General features: G+C 40.9%; 1 protein-coding gene across 3 annotated transcripts in view; it reads right to left on the reverse strand.

The window, feature by feature from the left end:
• SCAF8 (SR-related CTD associated factor 8) overlaps positions 1 to 19,176 on the reverse strand; it is a 207,242-nt gene that overhangs the window by 106,546 nt on the left and 81,520 nt on the right. For 2 of the 3 annotated variants that reach the window (XR_003993557.1, XM_030499936.1), the window contains one exon: positions 7,335 to 8,482. The exons of the other annotated variant lie outside the window; for it this stretch is intronic. The gene's annotated coding sequence lies outside the window, so the exon portion shown is untranslated. Of the gene's footprint in view, positions 1 to 7,334; positions 8,483 to 19,176 lie in introns of those variants that run through there. 3 annotated transcript variants of the gene reach the window in all.

Raw genomic sequence — 19,176 nt, forward strand, 5'->3', positions numbered from 1 at the left:
TGCCCCTGTGCCCACCATGGGGGACCTGCCGTCCTGGCCATGGGCCGCAGCAGAAAGGTTGGCAAGTGCTGCAGTGGGGAAAGGAAGACACCCTCCACCACCTTGCCCTGACCAGGGGACACAAGCTGCCCTGGGAAGGCCTTGCTGATACAAAGCATGAAACATGGCCAAGTGCTACTCTTAAACCCGTCTAAGTGACAGTCCTCACCTGTAAGAACATAAAACTGCCATGGAAAAGCATGCTCGAAGCATGTGTGATACTTAAAAAGATGAAATAAATATGAAATGGGTCCTAACAACCTGGGCTTTTTAAGAAGACAGATGAAAAGCATAAGCTGACTGGAATTATATGTAACTGGACATGTGGTAGCAAAGGGAATGCCAAATAATCTGTATTTATAATCTGAAAAGCCTAAGACTGAAGTTAAGCTTTATTACAAGGCCCTATTCATCTGCTTTTGAAAGTTACATGACCCGCACTTCCCAGCTGCAGCAGGTCAGTAGCTGTCTCCACCAGAACGCTTTGCTGTGCTGCTGGAGCTCTGACCTCAGATGTTCCTCCTGGATTTACCCTGGACTGTGCCGGCTGATTTGCTAGGAGTGTGGAACACCAGATCAAAGGCAGCAGCACACGCTGGCTCTGCTGCTGCAAACTGCCCTGAAAGGATGCACACAGCTTTGCCACAAAGCACTGACCAACATTTCCAGGATCAGCGACACTCATTAAAGTTCTAACGAAGCAAAACTGGTCATGGACTTCAACCTCATTGCATGACCATGACTCAGAGCATGGGTTTACCCTTCCTGTGCACAAATAGAAACACAGCAAGGATGGGAGGAAGGACCCACAGGGGACCAAGCCAGGTAAACATGTCACTGACTTTGAAGTGAAGTTGCTTTTCCAGACCTGAATGACAGCATTTATCATTTGAAGTGCTACTGCTGCTGAAAAGACTTCATCTTTCAACTGCTCTTCAGGTGTTTCTATTATTTTTTTATTGTTCTTGACTAGAGACCAGGAATTTTAGGGACAAGAGAGCTCTTGTTTGGCCTCGAAGCCTAGCGTGCCCCTGGAACCACTGGGAACTTACGGTAACTGAATTTTCCTTTGGGGTTTTTGAAGGAGTAGAAATAAAACTATTATTTAAGAAAAATGCATTGTGCCGTTCTGTACTTCTATGCTTGCTTCTTGTTTCTTTTCTGTTATCTTGTTTCTAGCCTTGAATATTTAAGACTAGTTGATTCTTATTGACTTACGTGGGGAAAGAACCTGCTATGCTACTGAACAGACTCACATGACATGGATGCATTCATCATTAAAGGACATTCTTTTCGCCCTTGAATTTCTATGTCTACACCGGCTCACAGCAAGTTCAGTTACATGGGATATCATCATGATGTAGACGAGAGCTTCAGTACATGGCAAAGAACTGTGATTTTCTGCATAGCAGTTTGTGTCTCTGCTGCTCACTGGTAAGTATTTACCATCCCGAACAAAGCCTTGGTCCCACAGAAGCTTGTGGAAGTTTTGCCATGGACTTCAAGAGGCAATTGAATTACAGGAATTCAGCCTGTAATTGTAAATATATCCTATAAACCAGTGTAGGCACATGCTCTGTACTATGATGGGAAGAGACAACAAAGTCATTACATACAAGAAAGGCCCAGGACCTGGAAATTCATTACAGAACTAATTTGCTATGTATAGGTTCTGTTATTGATTGCCTCTGCCATGGCACATGAAGCTTTTCAAGACTCCTTTGATTCATCTCCTAATATATGTTGCATAGTGCTCCTGAAGCTCCCGAATTTATGCCTATGAATAAAGAGAGGAAAAAAAAAAAAGAAAACCAAAAAACCCCACTATCTCTGGGTTGGAAAATCTCAAAAACAAGCACAGAAAAGATCAATGACAGCACAAAAAATGGAACCTTGTCACTGGCTGTATTTTATAAACTCTGACTTTTGGGAAATCTAATGTTCTGGCCTGGAGATGGGATGGGATGGACTGTCCTTAACAATGAATCACTGCTCCGGTAGTCCCTGCAGAGGCTGATTGTAAAACTGCCTGAGAAGTGGAGCTGGAATAGGAGTGAATATCTTTCTCTTCAGAGATAACATTAACAGCTAAGTAAATTCCACGCTCTTCTCATTGTAACAGAACTTGAAGTCGGTTGTGTGAAGTGCAATACGGAGTGAAGAAATTTTGACAATTTCAAAGCTATGCTAACAAGTCTTTCTCTTACTGTCACTGTGATAAATACAGAGAAGCTGTGAGAACGCCCGTGGAAGAAGCACTGGCTCACGTACAGAAGACACACTCTAAAAAATAAAAATTAAAAAAGAAAAAGATGTTTTATTTCCTTTGATGTCTTCCAGATACAGGTGACAATAATTGTTCAAACTCTGTGGGGGTGCTTTTATTTACCCTAGAGGCTGTTCCTGCTTCTCCTGCTGTGCAAAGGAGATCTTTCAGCAAATACAAATAACAGACCCCATCTTTGCCAACCTCCAACTTGAATCCTTCTGAAAGCCTACTACTTCAGGTCTGCAAGTACTTCAGTTTTTACCCAAGCTAAAGAAAGCCAGGGTGCCTAGCACATCACATTGGCCATGTTGCACCAGCAGGATTTTGGGCAGGGCAGGGCTTTCATCAGAGAACATCACTAATCAGTTGCTTAATATACCCACTGCTGGGGAGTGGGGGGTACATGTGGCATCAGACGTGGTCTCCCAGCTGGAAACCATGAAGTTCTCTGCCTTAGCTTACCTGGACGCACTTTTACCTTCTGACTTTTATATTGTGGTTCTTCTCTTTACAAACAATAATAACAAAACCAAAATAAACCAAAGAGCAAATCCTAGTCTGGGCTTTGTGAAGGTCATTGGTTAGAAATCCACCTCGTAAATCTGCTATAAACAAGGCTATTGGGAGGAGAATTCCTGAAACCATCCAAATCTGTACTGTGCAGGACGCTTCAGCATCACAGCAAAAGCAAGACTAACAGAAATGTTTTATAGCACTTTCGTGATAAGAACCTGACCTGGATCTCACGTATATTTTTGGCTGGTTTTCAGAACCAAACCCCTTGTTCACAAGCAGGTAAACACTTTCCTGGTTTTGGCTGGCTTCCAGAATTTTACTGAAGGCGATAAGTAACACAGTTTTTGAATATTTCATTTCTAATTTTTACAGTTTGATGGGATTTAATAGGGAGCTTTGTGCCTAAATAAGAAGTCAGGGACTCTATTCACTCTGAACTTACATAGTTGGGATTTTAAGGAAAATATTATTGTTTGGCTGACTACCACAGGTACAACTGAAATCCCTGTTTTTCTAACTTCCACTGATGTTTAGAGCTCTGCACTTCCAGCTTCCTATGGAAACAGAGCATGAACTCCCTAGTGTGTACGTACAAAGTGAATGGTGGAGTAAAGTGAGGGTGGTAGCTGTGAAAGGTGGCTGGGATTAGATAACAAGGACCTTGGGGTCATTCAGATCACCAGGTCTGAGGTCTTCATGACCCTCCACAGAGCACATGTCAGCAATAGTCCCCATGTCAAGCACAACGCTTCTGCCTGCACCAGGACATCTCCACCCTTTGAATGGTTATGAAGCTTGACTTAAGTATTCCCACTGACAGTGAATCCATCATACTCCTTGGGAATGTTTATTTATTGTTTTAAGAATGTCGGCATATCGCCAATACTTTTTTTACACTTGTTTTTCTTTTAAAGTTGATCAAAATGTTTTCTGCTTATTCTTATCAGTAGTAACAAAAAAGGTAGAAAGTCTTTTTAGAGATCTGTGCTGGCCTTGGTGAAAAGAAGAACTGCTGTGAACAGCACATTCTCCATTTTCAGTGCTACTTTGCAATCTTCTGACTTCACCAGTTCATGATTTAAATTTGTTTGTGAGAGCATGCCTGGCTACCTTGCCTCTTTTAACCTAAGTAATTGCATAGGAAATTCTTTGTAAGGACAGGGTTTTCCCAGTCAGGTTTGCTATCTGCCTTTATGAGCGCTGTTAATTCTGCCCATCACTTCAACTTCCAGCTTTGCCCTGGGGTTTAAGAAAACAGTGACAACATCTGGGAAATAAAGCCATGACTGTTAGTATTTCATTAACACTGCACCTCATATCCGAAACCCAGGGTGGCTGCACAACACCACCTATGGAGGGCCTTGTGCACACCACAGACACTGTCCTTCTTTATAACATAGCCAAGAACATGCTCTCTCCCTCCAACTTCATCAGCAAAGACTAACTTCAAAACAGACATTACCTCAAGAGCATCATTTATGCTTAGGAGGGAAAAGTTCCAGCCAAGCCAGAGAAGAAGACAACCTTGAAACTGGCCAAGAAGTGAACCAACACAAAGTACAAAGATGACCTTTCACAGCGATTGTACGAGGCAGTTAAGGTTATCAGATGGAGTAATACAACAGAATTGTTTCTTGCAAGATGGAGAGAGGACAGGTAAAGAGCTGAGGTGAAGTAAAGCTGCTAACAGAGGAGCTCTCCTTGCGTAGAAGGCAAGCACAACAGGACATGAGAAAAATCATGCCGATAACTGTTGATTTCCTTACATATTTATCATTAGTTTTGTTTATTGTTGCTTGCCGTGCAGCAGCTTCTTCTGAAATATCAGTGTGGTTACTTAGCTCTCCAGTGACTTGGCTTATCTACTTATACATTAGAATAAAATGTATGCTGCCTGGAAACTTCTGTGAGACTATCTTATTTAGTATTTGGCAAGTATTCAGAGATTTCTAGATGCAGGTTGCAGCAGAGAATTTAAAAAATAAGACAAATAATTGCTTATGAAATATGGCCATAGTTTCTAAAAAAGGCTTGGGCTTTTTTGAGATAAATGACAACTTGATAGCCACTTGGGGCTTCCCTTGCGTGGATATGATGGATTAACAGCAGCATGTACACACACACAGTTCAAAACTAAGGCAATGTTACTGTAAGTAACCTAAAGCAAGCTGATATTTATAAAAGCCCATGCTATCGCAGTGATGCGGACTGGCAGTCGAAACAGAACTGCAGTCACAGGTAAGATTTGTGGTCAGCTGTAGCAGAGACATGCTTAGACTTTGTCACCAAAACCCCAGCTGTGACCTGGAGAGTCAACTGTTTCTTAAGATGTCTAATACCCAAACAATGCTGGACAAAAGACCTGTCTCTAAACTACTATTTATTTCAGCTCTGGTTCCTGAACAGATGTTCTTATTCTGGAATGGATTATTGTCTGCTAAGGAATCGATTTAAGACCATCTTATTTTAATGTAAACTACATGTTCACATTACATTCACTCAGCAAAAGCAACACTCTTGCCTACTAAGCTATGTAGTCCACGTATAGTCCAAGTATTTGTTCTAATTGTGCAAATATTGAATTGCTCCAAGTCATCAAAGTCAACTAATACTGTTTGTAAAGCCAGCACTGCCCCAATTCGGATGTTTAAAGTTGCCAGAAAAGAATGACTTTTGAAACTTTCCTTTGAAGCTGACTGAAGAGACGGATGCACTGCAGGTCTCTCCATATTCATGTCCCTTCACAAAGAAGGGCTTGTCCAGATGCCAAGGGGAAGCACTGGGAGGCTTCTCAAAGGGGGATTCAGCCCAAGAACAAAAAGCTCCAACCTCTGCCCTGACTGGAGTGCCGGGAGGTTTGCCTATTTTTGCTGTGTTTTGTTTTTTAATCGCTCCTTGAAGAGATGGGCAGCAGTCACACGTCTTGTCAGAAAAGTTCACCCAACAGGACAGCCAAGCTTCCAGCAGCCCCCTGGATGGTACAGACAAAAAGCTGTTTCTCCAAAACAGTCCCTGCTCTTGGGGCAAGTCATTTTGACATTCAAATTCAAATGGTGCCATGGTCAAGCTCAGGCATCTACAGTTCTGGTGGGTCTAGCTGGCCCCATTCTGAGCATACACCTCATCAATAGCTAAAGGTCTGCTAGCACAAGAGGCTTATCCTGCCCTGGTACCGCTACAGCACACAACTTTCACTTCTGTTTTTCTGCAAAAGTTTTGGTTTTCAGAGTAATTTGAATGGCAAGGATGTATTCCTTTCACGTCAGTGTATTTTTCTGGTTCCTCAAATACTGCCACTGCACAGGTAATTTTAAAGGTGTTATTAAATCTATGGATTTCATTAATTTCCAGTGCTTTATTTAATTTGCAGTGTTACTGAATCAAGGAATACTTCTTAGCCATACGAAAGCAATGTGCTTAAATAGAAAGTTTAGGTAATAAGATTAGTTAATTGACAGTTAGGGAGACTTGAAGAGGTTCTTCCATCAGTAACTGCCGATAAACAGGTGGTTGTTCCAAGCCTTTCCCTGTCAGAGCCAGCACAAGAGCTAACTCTTACATGGGGATGTTTCAGACAGACCAGGAAGCCTCCCAGGCGTGCGGCTCTTCGAGGGAAGCAGTGGGAAGGGGTGAGTGGAGCAGAAGGGGAAGACAGGACTGTCCCTTGTGAGCAGGAGCACAGCCTTAAATAGTTCAGATTGATCAGGAAACTGCGCTGAGATGCCCTTGTCTGCCCCCATTCATGCTGAAACACACAGGTGTGGACTTCACATACTTATGGATGGTCAGCACTCTGCCATAAGATGCAGGATAACAGGGATGCTGGTTTAAGAGGTTCCAAAGGTTAGGAACGCTCTGCTTGCTATAAGCTAATCATAGCATCAGCGCTATGCCTGAAAACCCTGCCTATAATGCAGCATGGCTAGGGCAGCCTTGTCAGGACCACATTTCTTTTTGAAACGCAGTCTTTGCTCACACAAACTTAATTGCCACATGAAGGACATTTTTTACAGTTTAAATTTTTGTCTTTGAAGAAGCAAATAAGGAGGAGGAAGGAAAAAGAGTCTAATTGGGTTTTAAATTGTGATGTACGTATATTCAGCACAACGTATGACACACACAGCAAATCAAAGCCAGCTTAGACTCAGCTTTTCTGCAGCTTTTTCCTCCCATACCTTTCCAGGATTACTAATTAATAGAGACCAGATGTCAACCACTTTAGTATGGCCTTAAATCCAGGATGTGAAGAGCCTGATCTCCTCATTGCCCTGGAGCATCATGTGCAAATTGAATTTAAGCATCACTCCTGATTTGCTAACATTTTCTATCCATCTGCCTGTTAACCTGTTGTAAATAATGATACAAAGGAGAACAACATCCAAAGGTACAAATATCTTCCTCTAACATTTTTTGCCGAATCTTCTTCTAAACAGTGATCAGCAATAAGTGGGATTCCAATCAAAGGCTTGCAGATACAACATAAAAATAGAGAAAATGATGAGAAACAAAATTTTGAATTTAGATCTTTATTATACAGGCCCAAAGCTGTGGTCACCATGCAGTTACACCGTAATGGGAATGATCTGGCTGAAAGGATCTCACTAAACAAATGTAAAGAGACCACAGACTACAGCATTCCAAATAACTGGCACTTTAATTTTTAAAAGGGCAAAAATAAATAAAGGAATGGCAAGTATGTCCTTTTCACATACGGTGGGGCATATACATATTCTTTCTTTCCTATAGCTATTCAAGAGACAAAATTAGCAAATACTGCCCGAAAACGCAGACCTTTCATGTGAGGGCTCAGCTAAATGAGCTGTTTCTTTCCCCTTGGCTACTAGATCAAACACACATTCGGATAGATGCATATGCCAAAAAAGAAATGCAAGGTAATTTTTTTGTATTTCATTTCTACTTCCTCTCCTCCTCCTTTCAGGACACCATCAGGAAGTAATTGCAAACATCTAGTCAAATAAAAGCCCTGGAACTTTTCCCACCTAGTTTTTCATAGTACTCTCATAATTTAAGGATTCATCACAAATCTGAAAAGGTTCAGGTGTCTCCCAAGGAATTCATCATCTCTGGAATACAGATAGCCACAGTGAAGAGCCGCACATAGACCGCACACTTAGTGTTATGTAAAAGTGGTTATCTTTAAAAAAACAAAACATTGTTTAAAATTTGTAGATTAAAACAAAGCATGTCTTATTCCCTACAGGATTTTCTTGCAACCTGTTCTTCAATTATTTGCACTAGGAGATGCTACAAATGGTATTAGTTACAAGATAGAGTCCACTGTCATCTTCTGGTCCAGCAGAAGAACCTGTCTCTCCGATGGATGCATAACTGTTCATCTGAGCAGATCATCCTCAACAGCAGAAATATGGTCTAGAAACTCATAGAGTTTATGGTTTTAATTTATAAAATTAAACCTGCCCCAGACAGGTAATACTGGTATGTACGTTTGCCATCCCTGGGTTCTGTCAGAAACGGGGTACTGAGGTGCTCAGAGCCGTCTCAGTCTGCAGCGCTGGGATCCTTCTGGCACTTCAGACCCAAGATGCGATGTGATGCGTGCTAGAACATGGGCGCACTTCTCACTTAACTCTGCAGAGCCCGGGACCTGGTAAGCTGCCAGAACCTCCTTCATCTTGCCTGTTGACAAAAGGAACAATAACTAGTCATCACTGGTTGCTGGAGCGCAATTCCAATTTTTAAAAAGCCCTAGAAATGAGATGAGACTTTCTTCTTTTTCCTTCTTTCTTTTTTTACCAGGCAATAGCAAATGTTTCATAAATAACAGATTTGGGATGAAGTTTACAGTCTCCCTGTTAGCCACGGGATGCTTATGAGGGAGAAAGGTGTCTTATGCTGCATGGTTCCTAAAATATTATCCAGGATTAAACATACTATTATTTTAAAATATTATTAATTTTCCCTTTCAGTGCCCAGTAGCTTAGTACTTTAAAATCTTAATTAAAATATTATCTCTGGAAAGCATAATTCTGTATAGCAGATTTTCCAGCTAAAATTTCTGTACTGTCACGCACACTGTACACATGATACAGCGTAAGCAATTTAAAGGATTAATAATCAATTAACAAGTAAGAATCCAACAGAATAATAAGCGGTTTATACAAGTTTGGTGTCTCCTTGACACACATTGGCTATGTCCATTATGTATTGGTAGCAACTATTAATTAATCCTAACAGCTATAAATCCTTCATATATGACTCACTGAATAGGCTTCGCTGAACACAGGGAAATATACTCTGATTTCCTGCCAGTTATAATTTTTCCAGATAGACAGTGAAAGTCCAAGCACTTTGGTTCTCAGAAAACCAAACACTTTCTTTTTCAGTATCACAGACTAAAGAAAAAAGGAAAGACCGAGAATACACCTCCAATATACATTTTCTGCAGAACAGGTAGAAGAAGAGGCAGAGGTATCTTTGGAGGGTGATTCACTCACTCCTTAGGTAATCTCCAAAAGGTGTCAATCTTTTTTTCCATGGACTATAAATAGACTAAAGACCAAACTCTCTCATGGCTAGCAGTGCTTTGTGTCCTACCACAGGTATCTGACTATGTTCACCTATATATTTCACAAAGACCATTCACAAAACCATCAGACCATAATAATTTTCAATCAATACTAACATGGGCAAAATTAGAAGAAGTACAATTGCTTCAATCTAATGTAAATACAGACACCATGCAATAAATTCCAGAATTAATAGTGAGGGTTTTGTTCTAGACTCTGAAATTTTGTGGAGATATCCAAAGTACTTTTTGCATGTACTATTATCTTTATCACATAGATAGGAAGCATTAAAGGAATAGAGCTAGCAGGTAATTTGAGAGATCGCTTTGCCCATCCCTGATCTATGCCATGCCTGCTGATGTTTGTCTAACCTGAAAAACATCTGCAAGGCTGAAGATTCCATGAATTTCCTCTACACCACCTCTTCCAGAGCTCCACGTTTCCTTGCCAGTTACAATTTTCCTTGATGCTTAAACTAAATCACCCTTGTTGAGATCTAAGCCTATTACTGCTTTTCTGTACAGACAGCATACATGGCATGCTTCCTCTTTAGAGTCACCCATTGTTATACGAAAGCTGCTACCATGTCTTCCTTTCCTCCTCTCATGTCTAGACTAAACAACCCTTCAACCTTTCCCTGAAGGCCCATGTGTTTTAGATCTTTGAGCCCAGTTTGCTCTCTTGCTGGATCCTACATGAGCTGCAGTTTCCGCAAGTGGGTAAAGCTCTTCCACTAAGGCCTTATCAGTGCCGAGTAGAGCAAAATAATTACATTTTATGCCTTATTACTCCCCTTTCTAACCCACAACAGCATTGGCCTTGTTTGCAGTAGCATGACATTGCTGGTACATGTTAAGCTTGGGATCATTATGACAGATGCATTTTCTGCAGAATGGCTGCTTGGGCAGTTGTTTCCCACCTGCATTCACGTGCAGTTGATTACATTGAGCTATATGTACAATTCTCCATTTGCTTTAATTTAACTGCTGGAAACCTGACATTTTCTAGGCTACTCCACTACTTTATCAAGGTCATTTTCAATTGCCTTGCTTCCAACATGCTTGTTCTGCTCTATGAATTTATTAAGCGTAATTCCTAACCTTTCATCCAAGCTGTCAGTAAGAATACTGAATAGTACCAGAACAAGGGAAAAAACTTGCAGAACTGCACTTAATGGTGTATCATTGAGAACTACTTTCTGTGTATGGTTTCCAAATCATTTATGCACTCACATAATAATAATTTATTCTAGCCCAGTTTCCCTAGCATACACGAGAATAATAACAACTGAAATATTTTGCCATACAGTCTTGTTCAAATAAAGCAGATAATACTAGTAGATCTTTTAAAATGAAGTATTGCATACACTTTGAAAATGAAAGCATTATGGAGAAAAGATTAAAAGTGAGAATACAGTCTTGCTGACAACTGATTTTACACCCATATAGCTACTTTCATTAAGTATGTGCTCTACTGGAATATTGTTCAATTTAGGCCTAATGTTAGTCTTTCATAGCCTTTTAAAATTGAGTTTTGCTCGGTGGAAACCTCCACTGAGAAAGCAACAAAGACATACCCCTACAATACCTCCTTTGGAAATAAATCAGTAGTACAGCTTCACAAAACTCCAAGCTGCAAAATTACTGTTTAGCATTTATTTTGCATAATTTCTTGATCAGAAACATACTGAATGAGGATGGCTAACACCAACAGGACTAACCATACTGAGCCTTTCGAAGAAAGGATTACCATTCACGTTAATCTTTATGGAGATACAAGCCAATTCCACTAATACAGGAGGCACAGATCACTCCTGTTACCCAGTTGGGGTTATTTGGCAGAGCTTTTCTGCTTCTCACTCTATGATATATCTGAGCTACTCAAAAAAGTGAAATAACTTGCTTCCTGAGGTGGAGAGAGCCTCGCGTTCTTTCCCAGTGATGTAAAATACTGTATTTTCAGTTCTGAACTGGAAGAATGGGAGGCCAGCAGAAATTGAAATACAAACTAATCAGTAAACGCAACATAAAGCACACTTTCAATTAACAATAAATCCGATTTGATTTGATACTTGGGGACATATTCCATTGGCTTTCAAGTGAAAAGAAGAGATTGGCTTTCCTCTGAAAAACACGTGGCTACAGACAGATAGCAGCATAAAGAATACACACAGATATTTTCTACTTTTTCCAGTGGAAAAGAAGGAAATAGGAGAAGGAAGGACGGGTGAGCCAGCCTGAGCCAGATCACTCATGATGTACAGCCCACTGGCTGCTGAGGCAGAGAAGGATTCCCACAAAAACTCGCTTGTTACAGGAAGTCAGAAGTCCTGAGGCTGAGATAAACCAGATGTCTGCGCCTCTTCAAGAACAGCTCTAGGGATTTTAAATTATAAAGATTTAAGAGACTTCACCAAGAATTGTAGACATCCAGATACCAAAATTACCTTTGTCTTTTTGTCAAAGTCAGGGCTAGGATTTCTGATCTTCCCTGGGATCAAGACTTTTGCTAACAATGAAAGGGAAAGAGAGAGAAACTGCTCTGTCAGAAACACAGCTGAAAGAAAACCTAGGCAGTGGCTCGCCCAGGAGCATAAGAGTGGATACCCTGTTGACACGGAAAGATGTACGTGTCATGGTGACTCTTCTCTTAAAAGACTATCATTGTTCTTTTTGTGATCCAAAACCAAACCTGCTCCGCTTGCCTGAAGTCACCGGAGTGTTTCCCAACCCATAAACACAGATCTGATGAAATCCGTCTGGGAAAAAGGGAGGAAACAGGGAGGAAAAAAAGAACAAGCATTGGCCTGTTGGCACCAGCTGGGTCCTGCCACCACAATGGGACATGGCTCACAAACCCAACGGCAGACCAGGCTGAGCACAGGCAAAGCCTGCAACACACAGGGCAGTATGGGCACATGGTGTCAGCGATGCCCCGCTTCTGCAGGCAAAAGAGACAAAGAAGTGGATGGCTTGATATTACTGTGACCTGAAACCATCCAGGCTGGAAATAAAGACAATGCCTCCGCGGTAATTCTACAGTGTTCCAAACCCCTTGTGTAATACTGCTGCATGTTTTCGAAATGCTCAGTGCATTTTTTTCCTGAGTGACTGCTGCCTTTCCACAGGGGCTGAAGCTGCACACAGAGGTGCCTCACACAATGCATAAGGGAGCCACTCCAGTCATGCGGAACAGCTCGGGGGGAAGGATACACTCATCTCACCTGAGTTGGGTACCCAAGGATGGGACTCAGCCATGCTTAGGTGTTGAGTGCCTTTTCAGTTGCCCTAAAGGTTTCCTGCCTCATTAGCATGGGAACCATCAGGACATCTTTATTGGCACTAGACACTACTGTTCAGGCAAGCAAACCCACAATAAATGTCACATGCACAGCCAGAGTTATCTGGAGCCAGCGAGTGATGGGAGGAGAATTTCTCCGATGCTCACCTAAGTGTCTAACACGCAGCTGGGAAAGGCATGTGGGTGTCCCACCCCCAGCACATAGCGCTCGCTCTGCACTACAGAGACAAAACAGTCAGCTTCGCTGTGTAAATGTTTTGCAAGGGTAAAGTGAAGTGAGATGAGCCCCACGCATTTTCTTCAAAAGCAGAAACAGGAATCTCTGTATAAAACAGTGTGACGTTAGTGTGTTAATTGACAGGGGGAAAATTAGTAACACGCGGTGTAATTAAGGCTGAAGTTACCAGATAGAGATTAATAGCAAATGCAAAACTTTTCCTGATGTTAGCAAGCAGCATCAAACCCACATAATTTAAATTACTTTAAATTTTTGTGAAATTTTATGGGTAGGGAGTAGACTACTGATAATAAAATACGTCGATCTGTTTGTTCCTTGAAGGCAAACGTCTTAGCCTTTGCAATAAGGAAATGCTGATGGTTGTATATACTTGAATTAAATTATGATACCCCTGTCATTGATGTTAGAAAAGTACCTTTTAAGATAATAAATAATGTGATGTTATATATTGTGGTGTCATAAGTGAAGAGGTAGTAGGAAAGCTGAAAATTATGATGGTGTTTTATATGACTCAATCTAAGTTTGTTTTGGGGGGAAGAAATGAGGAGTAATGGTCAATATCTGAATTATTGTATTATTTATGTACCCGTATACAAAAAGATTATTACATTTAATTTTTTTAAAACAAATTAACAGGCAAACATTAAGCAGAAGTATGAGAATATATCTCAAAATCTCGATACCATAAAGATATCAAGGACATAAGGAAAAAGGGAATCTACAATGTGCTAAATTCAAATTACACTTCATTACAATGGATAACAAGATCTCTAAATTTTTAAAGAATTTATTTATAAATATATTTTAAAACTAACAAGGATCTGCCAGTTTAATAATCACACGAAACAGTTTAAAATATGAGAAGACCTTAGACTAGACAGAAAAGTAGTATATATTATTATTTAAACCAATTTAAAATCCTATACGACATGATTTAAAAATCCGGTTAACTTTAAAAGCTTTTCTGCATTGAATATGGTGGTATATGTAGTATCAGTTAGAAATGAACAGTCCAGTGGCACGCTGCATTCTCTAGTTAAGACCCGATTAGGGTACCAAGTGATAATCCAGCTGCCAGTTCTTCAAAATACAGGCTGGGATCCACAAGCTTTTAATGGGAGTGGGTGAGTTCTGTAAAGGAGGAGGAATTTCACAGCCTTGCAGCAGTTTCCCTGGTGTGTGACAGCAAATGCATGCACTGCACAAGCCAACAACTGTAGCCACCTCTGACCTCTTCACTTTCTTCCCCTCCTTTCAGATAATCTATGCCTGGTTTTTTTCAATCCATACATATCTTCCTTCAGCGAGAATTCTGTAATCCAAACTCTATACTTATTGCAGCTGTGCGAGAACTCTGGCCAAACTCAGTCCTTGGCTTTATCAAATCCAGCGCTGTCAACTCTGGAGAGTTTCTTGTAAGCTCCATAGTGTGATGTTTTTCTGTAAAGCTGCTCCTTCTGAAGAGAGCTGCTTATGTGAGAATCTAAGTTTTCATATTTTAGTTTATTTTTGTATGCTTATAGATGCAAAGAAAAGGTGTAAAATATGGTTTAACATGCTGATGGGCTCAGAAGAGGCGGAGAAAAAATAGAAGGCAAAATAAAAGGGATTTCCAGAGCCTTAATTTTAAGATTTCAAGATTTTAAAGCCAGTCTCATGATTTTTGAAGCCACAATTTTTGAATGTTTGACATTTGCAAGACAAGAAACATCCAAGTTTGCTGTCTTCGAGCTTTGCAGGCTGCCATGCCACAAGGGAGACAAAGATTTATGTTCGTTTTGGGGTATGTCTACACAGTTAACGTGACTGAATCTTGACCATGAGCCAACTCTTGACATACTTGCTAGAACATTTCATCTACATTCAAGCCAAACAGTACTCATCAGGGTGGCTATAGCAAGGCAGAGGGTGTGAGATGGAAACCGCAAACACCACTTCAAGGTGTTAATGAAGAACAGCCTTAATCTCTCCTCTCTGGGCTTGACTGTGGGAATGCTTCTGGTTTGCTTCAAGGCAAAGGCACATCCATAAACACAGCAGGGGCAGTTCAAGCAAACCCTTTTGCTCTGTGCTGAAGCAGTAAGGGATGGGTTCACAGTGTTGGGTGGTGCCGAGACCTGGTATGCATGGTGAGAGCATCCCCACCACACAGCCGGATGGCTCCTGGGAGAGGAGAGCCAGGCGCCCACAGTACGACTGCTCCTGTGCTGCATCGGTCCCGCAGGATAAGCCTTGACCTCAGATGGACCTCTTCACCTTGCAGGAGCTGTGGCAGCCTATGGGTGGCTGTGACTGATTTAGGGAGCTGTTTGCTGCCAGGGTCCAGGTAAATGTACTTTGTCCCAAACTGTGCTTTCCCCTGGTGTAAGCCAATGGGTAGAGAGGGGTGCTCACCACCAGCACCTCTTTCACCCAACAGACAGGTCGGGTGCTGCTGCCCCCAAGTTGTGGGGCTGATGCGTTCCCGCAAATGGTCACTGTGACGAAGTAGATAAAAAGTCATTGCACAGTCACTGAATATCAGCTGGAGTCAGCTAACAAATTGTTTGGCAGTAGCACAGAGCAGCTCCTTGTACTGTCTCAAAGCAGTAACTGATGGTTGGGCTTCCAATAACATGGAGGAAGCAAGCAGAAATCCAAATTAGCATCCCTACCTTGAAGTGGGCTTGAAGATCTTACACCTCTCTGAGCATGTCAGGGCTACATCACACTGATGGCTTGTTGAGATCCTGAGACAACCAACAAACCTAGATTTTTCTTCTCTCACAGCTGAAGTGTCTTCTTGCTTTTTTTACTGTTGTGTCCCACCTCACTGAATACTTGTGTCTGGTTCCCAAAGGCAATCTCAGGAGCATAGAAAACTGTCCACAGTCCTTTGCTATGTGGAATGGGAGAGGTACAAAGTAGGGGAACAGGAGGCACAAACATCTCAGTGTGCAGGCTCCTCATATTCCTCCACATTATCTGGCCAAGCCCTACCCTAAAAGTTGTTTGTTTTGGTTTTTTTTAACATCTTTTTGCTTACTGTTCCAGAAATTCATTGCTTTGATGGCTAGCTCTTTTTTTCTGATTTGCAGCTGACATTTATTCATGACCGCTTTATAACCCTGAGGTTTGTGTCTACAATTATCAGATTTCCTGTTTTTTAATGGTGTGCACTACTCGAAGGCTACTGCAATATAAGCCAATAAAAAATGTTTCTATAAATAGTCTAGCAATGAAAGGAGGGCTAAGAAGAATCTCCATCCTTGGTTGGATGTGGTGGGAGACATAGTGACAATGCCTGAGGAAAAGGATGAAGTACTTAATGTCTTCTTTGCCTTAGGCTTTAATAGTAAGACCAGTTGGTCTCAGGGTACCCAGCCCACTGAGCTGGAAGACCGGGACAAGGAGAAGAATGAAGCCCCCATAATCCAAGGGGAAATAGTCATCAATCTGCTACAGCACTTCAGACACAAACAAGTCTATGGGGCTGGATGGGATCCACCCAAGGGTACTGAGGGATCTGGCAGAAGGGCTCACCAAGCCACTTTCAATCATGGCTAACTGGGGAGGTTAGCAAATGTGGAACTCATCTACCAGAAAGGCTGGAAAGAGGATCTGGGGAGCTACAGGCCTGTCAGACTGACCTCAGTGCTGGGGAAGGTTATGGAGTAGATCATCTTGAGTGTCACGATGCAGCACATACAGGACAAGGAGGTGATCAGGACCTGTCAGCATGGATTTATGAAAGGCAGGTCCTGCTTGACCAACCTGATCTCCTCTATGACCCTCTTAGTGGATGAGGGAAAGGCAGTTACCCCCTGCAGAATGAATGGGATTACTGTGTCTTGAGTGTCACGATGCAGCACATACAGGACAAGGAGGTGATCAGGACCTGTCGGCATGGATTTATGAAAGGCAGGTCCTGCTTGACCAACCTGATCTCCTCTATGACCCGCTTAGTGGATGAGGGAAAGGCAGTCACCCCCTGCAGAATGAATGGGATTACTGTGTCTATGTGCCTCTCTGCTGTCTAAGAATTGTGTTTTTTGCCTGGCTTTAGCCACACAGTGGAGACTATCAGCTTCCTTCCCAGGTGCCCTCTGCAGTTACCACTCTGCAGTGGAAATACCATTTCTGGTTGCTGCAGCGTAGGAATTGCATCCTTGATGAATTAGAAACGTATGAATAGCCATGAGAGGTGAACTTTGCAGCATAGAGCTTCTCTTAAAGATCCTGAAGATTGCTTGAAAATTCCAGTCTACACTTAAATGTAATTATTTACATTTAGCTTTAATTAATGCCTTAAATAACTTTATTTTAGGCGCGAGTTATGATCTGTCCATACTTGTGGTTTCTCTGACCTTAGCTACTATTGATCATAAAACCAATAATGCCAGTGCTGACTCTGTCTTGTTAGGCCTGGCACTAAAAATATTTTGTCACTTTAAAAACTTATAAATTATGTAAACAGAATGCTTCTTACTCCCATACTCCTGTTATTCTGTAAATGTCTCTGTATTGATGGTAGATCCATCCAGCATTAAATAAGCAAAGGATACTCTTCATTTTTAGGTTGTTTTCTTTCAGATCATTAACTCCATTTCCTAGTCAGCTGTCTCTCTGTAAATTCTAAAAACATTGATTGAACCTATAGTGGTGTTACCATGCATCCACTTCAGTTATTCTAATCAAATACTACAACGTATAAAAATGCCTCAGATAATCATTATGGGATGACAGAGCTTAAGGGCATAGGCCAGGCTCTTGCACCAGTTGAAGGCTATTGGCTGCTATTATGCCAGCTATGGTCTCCCAGCAACTTACTATTGAATCCATACTGGAGGTTTAACTGGATGAACTGTTCAATAAATCTGGTTTCTACATTCACCTGTATCACATTTTATACATGTTAGAATGCCTAAATCTAGCTCTTAAAATACATTAAAAAGAAAAAAAAAATCCTTCTTAAGGAAAACCAACTGAAATAGTTCTGCATAAAGAATTATAATAATTAGCAAAATACTTGAATAAGCAGTATTATTTACACTACTGCAAGAACCAAAAGAAATCCTTATGGACAAGACAAGAGAATTTAGTATTGTACCAGCTACTGGGCCCACCTTTCTTCTAAAATACAGGCACTTTTCATGTCAACACAGAAACATCTCCGTCACCACTCTTCTCCATTAACAGTGACTAACAAAGGCTTCAACCTGTTTTTAAAAGGTGGTAGTTGCATTTGCTTGATACCACTGCTTTTAAAATTATCCCTTTTGCACATGCCCACTACTAAAACCACGGGATTTAGTTTCAGGCATTCAATATTAGGCCTCTAAATGTCTTTAGCTTTTCCAAATACGCTATTGTCAGTAGATACTATTTTTTCAAGAAACGGGAAAATTAAAGTAAAATTCATTCAGTTATGCAGAGACAGTATTTTTTTTTTTTTTCCTAAAAAAGACCATCACTAGAACTAGAGTCTTTGCTCCTCAGCTCCATCACAGACCACCCAATCTACAGAAAGTTATCCATCAGCTCCAGTCAGCAGAAGACCGCAGCCTAGTCTGGATGCCAAGGATCTCCAGAGAGCAACATAGCCAAATTCATAGCATTCTTGTTCACCAAAGGATTTAAACCAGAAATAGTCTTGCTAATTACTATAATCTTTTCTTACTGTAACTAACACCAGCACTTCTGAAGGGATCTGACATTATGCAAAGCAAGAAAATATATCAACAAGTTGTTTGAGGCAGAGGAAGATAAAGAAACTTCAGAGGATAGTTGGTTTCTAATCAGATTAAGCTGTCAAGAATATTCAATTAAAAAATAATCTGAAGACACTTAGTTCTACCTTGAAGACATATTATATTTCTTCTTTTGAACAAAATTCAGTACAAAGGAAAATTCCTTTACTGTAAGCAAAGCTTTTAGTAAATAAAACAAGGCATGGTAATAAAAGGTATTTAAGATGGACTAAAAAGAACAATCTCGATGCCAAAATAGCATTAAAACAAACAAACCCCAAAACTGAAGTAAAAAAAAGTCATTATTAACTGTCAGGTCATGCTCTTTGGTTCATATCACTAATAGAAAAATCTTGCTATCAGGATTTCATTAGTAATTCTGCTATTATAAAATGAACCAGTATTTATTTTTTCTCTAATTCTGGAACATGTTTCTGCAGTGATATCAATAGTTGGAAAAATATAGGTACTGCAGAGAACAAATGCATCTGACCAGAAGTAAACATGTACAATGCATTGGAGATAACTGAGTGAGAA

This window comes from Strigops habroptila, chromosome 10 (genome assembly GCF_004027225.2).
Source record: "Strigops habroptila isolate Jane chromosome 10, bStrHab1.2.pri, whole genome shotgun sequence".
NCBI classification, from domain to species: domain Eukaryota; kingdom Metazoa; phylum Chordata; class Aves; order Psittaciformes; family Psittacidae; genus Strigops; species Strigops habroptila.